The following is a 10505-nucleotide window of genomic DNA, read 5'->3' as shown; positions in this document are numbered from 1 at the left end:
GTAGAGCTCTTGTCTACCGCACACAGGTCTGTAAGGAAGTAAACAACACGGACGGCAGCGTGAAGGAGCTCTCCACCATTCCAGATGTGCTCTTTCTGTTGTCGCCGAAGGGCCGTGGCATCCAGTTAGAATGTTCAGAGATGGGGGCAGATGGATGACTTTCTTCTGCTGCTGCAGCTCAAGGAAAAAAAAAAATCTATTCCCAGGCAAAAGTGTAAAGAATGAGGGGCTGAGTCATCAACTATCCTGTGCATATAGGTGAAAAACAGGGATGTTACAATAACTTACATGCTTTACCTATCATTATTTAATTCAGCTGATTTACAAGTTCTCAGAAATATAAGAATTAATATTCCCCCAAACACTGTCCTGCCTGATTATGTTTACCTCTAATGTGCAATTAAAAAATGTGTTCTGCTCCAACACCCACCTCAGGCAGCTCAGACTGTCTCCACTAACAGCTCCAGGGGAATCTAACGCCTCTAGCTTTAGGCCCCACGGGCATCTGCACTTACATGTACACACAGTGCACCCATGTGCCCACACACACACACACACACACAGAGAGAGAGAGAGAGAGAGAGAGAGAGAGAGACAGACAGACAGACAGACAGACAGACACACACTTAAATATTATTCTATTTACAGGTATTATTTATTTTAAAGAAAAGGGCAGCATCTCCTTTGGGGCTAAAGTACACAGAGCCTGCATCTAAGAAACATCTTGGTATTGTCAGCTTCAACTGGAACCTTTCCACCTGAACTGAATTCAAGAACTCACAAGTTTGACTTAGGTAATTGGAGGTGACATCAACTTTCTCGACAACTTGGGGAAAATTCAAGAAACATGAAAGAGCAACTGGCCACCGTACAACACTCTGCTGCACAGACAGAAGGCTGAGGTGCTCCAGGCCTGAGTCAGTGGTGACTCAACAAGAGCCAGTGCCAGCCGACTACCGGAAAACGTCAGATGCGGCAGCCCGAAAGCTCTGCATAGCTGGAAGGCAGGCTAAGCACTTGTAAGACTGTGTTGAGGCCTGAAGGAATAATAGTGAAGACAACAAGCCCTTCGTGTGCTAAATCTCAGACTTTTCAAATGACAGGAGACCCAGAGAAGCCAGTTTCGTTCTCAGGACCACAATCTCCAGCATATTCTCCTCTTCCTCCTCCTCCTCCTCCTCCTCCTCCTCCTCCTCCTCCTTCTTCTCTCTCTCTCTGTGTGTGTGTGTGTGTGTGTGTGAGGGGGGATTTTTAAAAAAGAAAAGATGGGGGGTTGGGGATTTAGCTCAGTAGTAGAGCACTTGCCTAGCAAGCGCGCTCTGGAAAAAAAAAAAAAGAAAGAAAGAAAGAAAAAAGAAAAGATGGATCAGCCATTAAAGGCTAGGCTCACAACTAGAAATATAAAAAAATGAATATACTTGGAACTTGGAACACAGATACACCAAAAACATGTTAAAGGCTGAGAATGTGCACCTGTGGTCTGTGCTGCTGGTGGATAAAGGCCAGAATTCAAGGCCATCTTGGGCAACATAGCAAGATCCCTCTCTTAAAGGGTGGCAGGGGGCAATGATGACTACACCTGCGATCCCAGTACCACGGGAAGGGGGGGGGTTACAAATTCAAGCCTAAACCAAGCTGCTTAATAAAACCCATCTCAAAAAAAAACAAACATCAAATCAACAGATCGACTAACATGCAATCAACTCTTAAATCACCTCATATTTACTAAGAAAATGTTGACAGAATAAATACAGATGTGTCCACAGAATAAGAAGGACCACGTAAACATAGTACTCCACCAAGTACCCTTTGTTAGGTCATATCTAGCCCCTGTCAAAACAACCAGCTGAAATGTGAAAAATCATCTAAACATAATTATGCATAAGCAGTTATTTTTAATTTACGAAGCAGGGCTGGGTGTGGGTACTAGGGTGGGAAAGGCAGATCTCTGTGAGTTCAAGGCCAGCGTGATCTACAAAGTGAGTTCCAGGACAGCTGGGACTACATAGAGAGATCCTGTCACAAAATGAAGAGGGCTAGAGAGATGGATCAGTAGTTAAAGAACACTGGCTACTCTTCCAGAGGACCCAGGTTCAATTCCCAGCAACCACATGACCGCTCCCAACTGTCTATTAACTTTAGTTACAGGGGATCAGACACCCTCACAGACATACAAGCAAAACACCAATGCAATCAAAATAAAAATGTAACTCATTTTTTTAAAAGGCAAAAGAAATAAAAAGAGAGGCAAGCGATCATGAGAAGGAGTCATGCAGCTTACTGACACAGGCTTGTAACGGCAGAGAAGGTGGATCACAGAACTGTTTTGAGTTGAAAAACTGCTTTTAAACAACCACACTTCTACAGTGCTGTCTTAAATATTCTTACATGTAGTCTGTAACTTGCTTGTAGTCTCTTGCAACTAACATGTAAAGTTCATTATTTACTTGCAGTTTTGGAGAATATACACCACTTAGCACCCCATATAAAGGCACAGTAAACTTCATTCAGAAACTATACACAAGGTATTACTACTGAAGCCTGGGGGGGCATTCTGTTCTGTTTTTAGATTTCTTTCTCTTTCTTTTTTCCTTCCTTCCTTCCTTCCTTCCTTCCTTCCTTCCTTCCTTCCTTTCTTTTTAAATGTGTATGTGCGTCTGTGTGAGTGTATGCTTTGAATGTGTGGGCACCACAGAGACCAGAAGAGCTGGAATTAGAAGCAGCTGAGAGCCATCCAATGTGGGTTCTGGGAACCAAACTCTGGTCTTCTGGGGGGAGCATTTACTCTTAATGACTGAGCCCTCTGCAGCCTAGACTTCTGTTTCTTTGAGATGAGGGCTCACTATCTCGCTCTGGCTAGCCTTGAACTCAGAAATTTGCCTTGTGAGTGCTGGGATTAAAGAAATGCAACATTAAACCTATAGTGGGCCTGTTTTTTGAGACAAGATCTCATGTAGCCCAGGTTGGCCTTAAAATCTCCAAGGATGCCCCCTCCTCTACTTCCTAAGTGTTAGAATGGAAGACGCGACACCACATCTTGCTGAAAACTCGATTGTTTTGCTTTTCTCTAATGAAAGTCAAAACATCTGTTTTTCACTTCATAGTAAGGAAACTTCTGGTCACACCTGAAGCTCAAAGTCACCATCAACTTACTCATCTAATACATTCCTATTTCTATTTTTGCTACTACTGATTCTATACGTCTATTTTTTTTGTTGCTGTCTGTTTCTTGAGAGATGGTCTTACTATACACACACACACACACACACACACACACACACACACACATCTTTGGCTGGCCTGGAACTCACAGATATCCACCTGCCTCTGGCTCCCATGGCCAACTATACTTCTTTTTTTAAAACTAATGTGTAGCCAAGTGTAGAATTACCATAAGTTTGAGGTCAGCCTGGGTCACATAGTGAGTTCCAAGTCCAACCTGGGCTACAGTTCAGATAATGCCTCAAATATAAATAAAAATTGTGTGTATTGTGTATATGTGTGAAATTGACTAAAAAAAAAAAACTTCAAGTCACATCAGTACTTCTCATAAGGTGATTCTACAAGCTGACTCAACACTTACCTGTGACAGGATGGCATATGTAAGAATAATATGAATCACATTTCCTCAGTATCCCCAGCTCTTGGAGCCCTGAACAGATGTATGTAGAGACTAAGAGACAGCAGTTCACCAGTGAGAATTGGTTGTTACTGGTAACGCACACCAACGCACACTTTATACACTGCCTTTTCACGTACCACACTCCACCCCTTTAGTGTGTTGATTCTCTCAAGTCCTTTGACAAGCTGTGGTATAAAAACAAACCGACAACCTGGGAGGGGAGAGATCAGGCTGTTCATCTCCCCAACACTTCCTCTAATGAACGCTGTGATCCTGATCTAGAGGATAGCTCCGACCAGCCATTTCTCCTGTCCTTTCTAAACGGATATCCCATGGTCCCCCCTCACTCCTCAGATCAACTCTTTTCTCTTTTTTCTTTGCTTGAGTCCAGTCTCAGATAATCCATGTGGGCCTTGAACTTGTCAAGCAGACAAGGAGAACTTTGAACTCTTGATTCTCCTCCTTCCACCTCCCCAGTGCTGAGACTACAGACATCTCCTACAGTGTTTGGCATTCCTGCTTGAATCCTGTTAGCTACACCACTCCCTTCACACTGAGTCCAAAACTAAAAGCATGCAACCTTCATTAAATCTGGCCCCTCCGTTTCCTTTCTAGCTCCCCATCTTCAGCCCCTGGTTGTTTTGTTTGCTTCTTGCCACAGGGTCTCACCACAGAGCCCAGGCTGGCCTCAAACTCACAATCCTCCCGCCTGCCTCAGCCTGCAGAGTGCTGAGATCACAAGTGTGTGGCACCATGCCCAACTTAATTGCTTCTTTCCAATAATTAGTTATAACAGAAATTACTATAAAAAAAAGAATAATATGAATCACATTTCCTGAGTTTCCCCAGCTCTTGGAGCCCTGAACAGATGTATGGAGAGACTAAGAAACAGTAGTTCATCAGTGAGAATCAGTTGTTACTGGTAACGCACACCAACGCACACTTTATACACTGCCTTTTCACTTACCACACTCCACCCCCACCCCCTTTAGTGTTCAATTTTTTTCAATGTAAACCCACTTCTGAAACCAACTTAAAACCTGTATTTGACTCACTGTATAATCAAACTGAAAGGTAAAATAAAACCTTCCAGAATGGCCACCAGGTACAGAAAAGATGCCAACAGGTCAAAGTTCAGAATGGAAAAAGAGAGAGAGAGAAAGAGATCAAGAAAGGACAAAGCCAACATAACAAAGTTTAAAAGAGAAACCAAAAAAAAAAAGATTTCTTGCTACATGTACAGTTTCCATTTTATTCTCTACTTTAAGATTTAAAATGTCCCATAAAAAGTTGTATACGCATGTATGAAAATGTCATGACGAATTCCAGTATTCTGTAGGCTAGCTGAAAATGATACAAAGTCTGATCACTTTCATAGTCCAAATGTCTACTTAGCACTTGTAGTATCCCGAGAGCCTTTTCTCATTTTCTGTCCTGAACAAGCAGGACGCCCACAGGATCAAGCCCCAGGCACTGAAGTACCTCACCTCCTTAGGTGGAGAGACGAGTGACACAGGACCGCTCCCACACTGAGGCAGGTCTAACTCAGACAACGATGGCCATCACCTTCCCAAACAGGGACACCTTCACAGGGGCACCTTCCGGGGGATGAGACCAGACCTCACAGCCCGCAGCTATGCATTCCTGGTCAGTTCAGGTGCTCAAACTCACTAGGAACGTCTACACGCTGATTAGGCCAATTAGAGGGACCCAGTGTGTCCGGTTACTCAATTATCTTGGCATCAAATTGAAACGACCTGGCCTTTCCTATCTTTACTCTGGCAATCACATCTCTCCTCTACCTTTGGTCAAGGCTAAGTATTTCTTAGTTGACTATCAGTTGAAAACTGATAAAAAAAAAAAAAAAAACAAGCCAAACAAAACAAAAACAAGGCACCCTTGGCCAAAGGTTTCCCAGCACAACTCCAAGTTGAAGGTTAAGACGGCTCCCTTACACCAGGCCTGCCCAGGACAAGCTCTCTGCAGTCAGTGGGGATGGGGAGGGGCTCATGGATCCTACCCCTTACTGGTGAGCTACTGCTGACTGGCAGCCTCTGGAGGAGGAGCCATTGTCTTGAGTTGTGTACCACTCACTGTCAGAACTCGCCCCAACTCAGCTCCAGTGGATATTTATTTCCAATCCCATGGCCACACAGACCCAGTTGGACAAACCCCGACGAGAGACACAGACAAAACAAAAAGACATGAAGGCAGGAAAGGGAAGGCAGGGGAACGCGCAATCACAATGCATTATGTACATGTATGAAACTGTCCAAGAACATACTCAAAAACCTACTCCCTAATTCTGCAGCACAGCACTCTTAATTTTGTCACACAGATTATCTGCAAGGTAAATAAAGAGTTACAGAAAAAGGAAACTATTTATTGTGGGAGTGAACTCTCCAGAGACAATCATTCTTGGCACACTGTTCTCAGGTCCAGAGATGGTAGAAATGACAGCAGACCCAGGGACACAGGCCAGTCTTTATCAGAACATCTTCGTAAGCTAGGTGGGAGGTACCGCGCTGACTAGGAACTGGCCCGCTGAGCCAAGCCCTGGTCATAAGCCTGAGTCAGGCTTGAGCTGGCTCAAGTTTGTGGGTAGCCCAGGCTGTGGAGGAGTTCTGGCCACCTTGAGATACATGGTCAGATGTGTCTCAAAAACAAAAGGGGGATGTAGTGCTTGCCTAGCATGTCCTGGATTCAAACCCTGCCTAACAAACAAACAAACAAACAAAAACCTGGGGGAAGCCGGGCAGTGGTGGTGCACGCCTTTAATCCCAGCACTCAGGAGGCAGAGGCAGGAGGATTTCTGGGCTACAGAGTGAGTTCCAGGAAAGGTGCAAAGCTACACAGAGAAACTTTGTCTTGACAAAACAAAAAACAAACAACAACAACAACAACAACAAAAACCTGCAGGGGGGGGTTGGGGGGAGTACATTCATCCGCTAAACAGCGTTAGCTGTTAAGGAAGCACAGCAGTCTTTTAGGTTGTTTGCCTGTGTGGGGGCACATGCATGCTAAGAACATGCTCTACCACTAAGTTACACTGGATGGAAGCAGGATGGAAGCAGGGTGCTCTCAAAGGAAACATCACTAATGTAGGAAGGTTAGAGAACAGAGATCTCTAACTTATTTTTTGAAATAATTTTAAAAATTACTATAAAAATGCTTTTAAGATAGGGTCCTGCTATGCACTTCAGGCTATCCTGGAATTTGCCCAGGCCGGCCTCTTGCTATATATTCATAACTTACACTTGGGAAATTGAGTCACAAGGGGTCTAAGTAATATTCCCACAGTTATAAAGTTAGCAAGATGTTCAGGGCTTTCTGACTTGGCAGCGGGTGACATGGAAGCCACTGTGGTGTCCCAGATGTTCCTGTAGCCAGCACATAGATAGGCCAATGGTACAGAGTCCACTCTGGTTCACAGGTGAATTCACTTGGTATTACCATCTACTAAGTAATAAGTGAACACATGTTTTCTGACAGCTCAGACATGCGTGCCACAGCGGTCTTGTTTCTACATGTCACGTGAAGCAGACGAAGCACCTACTCCCTGCACCCAATTACTCAGTTCTGTGCCTGTCTATGAGCTCTTGATACAAAATTCCATGCACTCCCCGGGACTTGACAAATGTGCCCACCAGACTGAAAGCTTTAAAGGACAAGTAGGATTCAAAGAAATTGGGGCGTGGGGAGGACAAACAGGAGAAGGGGATACAATGGCGGACAGACAGAAAGCCATACACAAAAGGACAAACAGAAGGGGGATACAGTGGCAGACAGACAGAAAACCACACTCAGAGAACGGCGAGGTTGAAGTCACACACTCAAGTGACCAGACATCGTATCGGCTGGTCATCCAGAGAAGACCTGGAATTCCTAGCCAGGAGGAAAGCACAGAGCCATCTAAATGCTCAAAGCATTTACCCCTGGGGGAAGAGCCAGGGAGCCGGTGAAATCCCTTCAAAGGGCCAGCACATTTTAATGAATCATTTCCCTAGAGCTGACTCTCTCGACTAAATTACACTGCAATGAAATGAGCAAGTTCGTGCATAATACTTTCCAACGTCTGAGTTACTCGGGGATAATTACACAGCGCCAGTGCCATGGCTCAGTGGATAAAGGCGCTTGCCACCGGGCCTGAAGACCTGAATTTGATTGCCAAGACCCACATGGTGTAAGGTGGGAACCCACTCCTGCAAGGTGTCCTCAGTCCTCCGCCTGTGCCCGTGGGACACACCCCACACCACACACACACACACACACACACACACACACACACGCACACGCACACGCGCAGAGAAGTACATTTTAGAAATCTACACGTTAACAGCTTCAGTTTAGTTCAGTGAGTATTATAAGGCCATTTGCATATTAACAAAGTTTGATTCTGACAGTCCGGTCTAAAATATATCTCTATAAACTTACTACAAAACTAGCCAAGTTTCAATACCTCAAAAATCTACAGATAACAAGTTTGAACTGAAGTCTCGCTACTTCTCACGAAACTTTGAAAACTTCTTCTGAGTTATCAGAACCGTACACCAAAGGACTCTTACTTACCTTTACAGCTCGGTTTCTCGGGTGAATTCTGTGAAGTCACAGTAAGGTGACAGCGGAAACGTTCTCTAGAGACGACTGACATCATCCAAATTCTTCCCCTAAGTTCTTCTGGCGTATGGATGTCCTACTTTCACCACTTCTAAGAGCAAAACCTCTTCCCCGGACTGGTGACTGATACACTTTAACCCTCTTATCTCTTTGTCCCCAGCATCTGTACAAGGCCGCCTTTGTTAGTGTTCAGAACGCCTGTTCCTGTGGGCAACCTGTACCATTCTTCTAGACTTCTCAGTAAACATCACGACTACTGCCTTAACTATTGTTCACTGTTGCTGCTGCTGTTTTGAGCCTGGGTTTGGGGTGTATCAGGCTGGCCTGGAACCACTATGTAGTTGACATGACCTTGAACTCCTGATCTTCCTGCTTCCAAAGCCTGGACCTGCTGGAGAGCTCACCATCCCCAGCACCTTCCCATCCTCCCTACTACTGTGTATGGTAAGAGAAAACTTGGGGTTGATTATCTTTTAATGAAGTGAATTTAGTTTTACCCTAGCATTTCAACTGAGAAAACATTCTAATAAAACCATTTTGTTAAAGACAGTAAACTAGAAACCTCAGAGCCGTTCCTGCAACTGGGAAATATTCCCCTTCTGTCTTTTATTGCTGTTTCTTTGAGATGTTTGTTTGTTTGAGACAGCATCTTAGTATGTAGTCCAGGCTAGCCTGGAACTTCCTTCGAAGACAAGGCCAACCCAGAGTTTGGAGCAATTCTACTTTCTCTGCCTTCTGTGCCAGAACTACAGTGTGTGACACCACACTTCAGTGCCATTGTTGTTGTTAGTTTGACTTTTTTTTTTGTGTGTGTGTGTATGTGTGTACATATGTGTAGTCTGTGAATGTGTGTGTATCATGTCATGAGTCAGGGAACTCCTTTCAAAGGGTTGGTTCTCTCGTGCCACTCTAGGGGTTCTGGGGTCCCACCCAGGTAGCCAGGCTTGGTGGCAAGAGCCTGCACCTGCTGAGAGACCCCACCCCCTTTGTTATGTTTTGTTTCTTTTTCATAAGGTCTCACTCTGAGGCTGCCCGCTAACTCATGACAAGCCTCCTGCCTCAATTTCTCCACATGCTAGAATCACAGAAACGAGCCACCACACTAGGAGCACAATATATATTTCAAATATTAGGGTAATAAATGTCTAACATGAAATTCAGTGAACATGTGCTTAGTCCCTGCTACGCACCAGGTATCATGCTGGTTACAAACGTGTTTAGTCCCTCTACACACCAGGTATCATGCTGGTTAACAGACGCCATGTGAAAAGGCCGAAGCAGGATCTGCTCTCAGACCTTTCCATCTTGGAGCCAAGAAAGGAAGGCAAACAAGGAACTTTATGAAATGGGAGGTCTTACTGACAAAAACAATGGGAAGAGTCTTCGGATTGCAATGAGATTCTGGAAATACCTGTATCACTAGCCAGAAATCCGAAGTTCATGAGTGAGTTAAGAAAGACAAAGAACCTAAAGAGATCTTCAGAAGATAGTAATCTCATCAACCAGGTCCTGACTAGATTCAATGGAATCTTATTTCCTCTAAGATAAACCCAAATTCCTTAAGAAGGCTAACCAAATCCCGATAACAGTCCCTAACCCTTAGGGTCTAGCAGTATCTATGTACAACATATTCTTTTTTTTTTTTTTTTTTTTTTTTTTTTGGAGACAAAGTTTCTCTGTAACAGTCTTAGCTATCCTGGAACTCTCTTTGTAGAGCTGGCTTCGAACTCACAGAGCTCTGCCTGCCTCTGCTTCTCGAGTGCTGGGATTAAAGGTGTGCGCCACCACCGCCCAGCTATACAACATACTCTTGTTTTCTGTTTTATTTACTTTCTGAGACAGAGTCTCAGCGTAGCCCTGGCTGGCCTAGAACTTGCTATATAGAGCTTGCTGGCCTCAAACTCACAGAGGTCTGAGCCTGCCTGTACCGCCTTTCCATCCAACTCCTACCAGTTAAGCTCAGGAAAGCCCAGGGATTTCCTTCCTGGAGCTTTTCAGGCACTACAGTTTCATCTGAGTGAGCAAATTTGACTCAGAGCTGGGGAAATAGCTCACTGAGCAGGAGGACTCATTGGTTATACAAGCACAAGGACCTGAGTTTGAATCCCAGAACCCATGACAAAAAGCCAGATGTGGCCACACCTGTACCTGTCACCCCAGGATGGTGACAGGATGATTGCTGGGGCTTGCTACCTGTCAGCAGATGCCTAGGTTCAATGAGGGATCCTCACTCAAAGGATACCAGGCAAAGAGTAACCAAGCAAGA

The 10505-nt window shown here is 44.6% G+C and overlaps 1 protein-coding gene across 1 annotated transcript in view; it reads right to left on the bottom strand.

The window, feature by feature from the left end:
• Window positions 1-5222, bottom strand: part of LOC114687663 (solute carrier family 41 member 2-like) — a 56337-nt gene extending 51115 nt beyond the window's left edge. The window contains exon 1 of the mRNA XM_037196876.1: window positions 5110-5222. The gene's annotated coding sequence lies outside the window, so the exon portion shown is untranslated. The remainder of the gene's footprint in view (window positions 1-5109) is intronic.
• Window positions 5223-10505: the final 5283 nt, after the last annotated feature.

This window comes from Peromyscus leucopus, chromosome 18 (assembly GCF_004664715.2).
Source record: "Peromyscus leucopus breed LL Stock chromosome 18, UCI_PerLeu_2.1, whole genome shotgun sequence".
Lineage (NCBI taxonomy): Eukaryota > Metazoa > Chordata > Mammalia > Rodentia > Cricetidae > Peromyscus > Peromyscus leucopus.
This window is presented reverse-complemented; position numbering and strand designations above follow the sequence as displayed.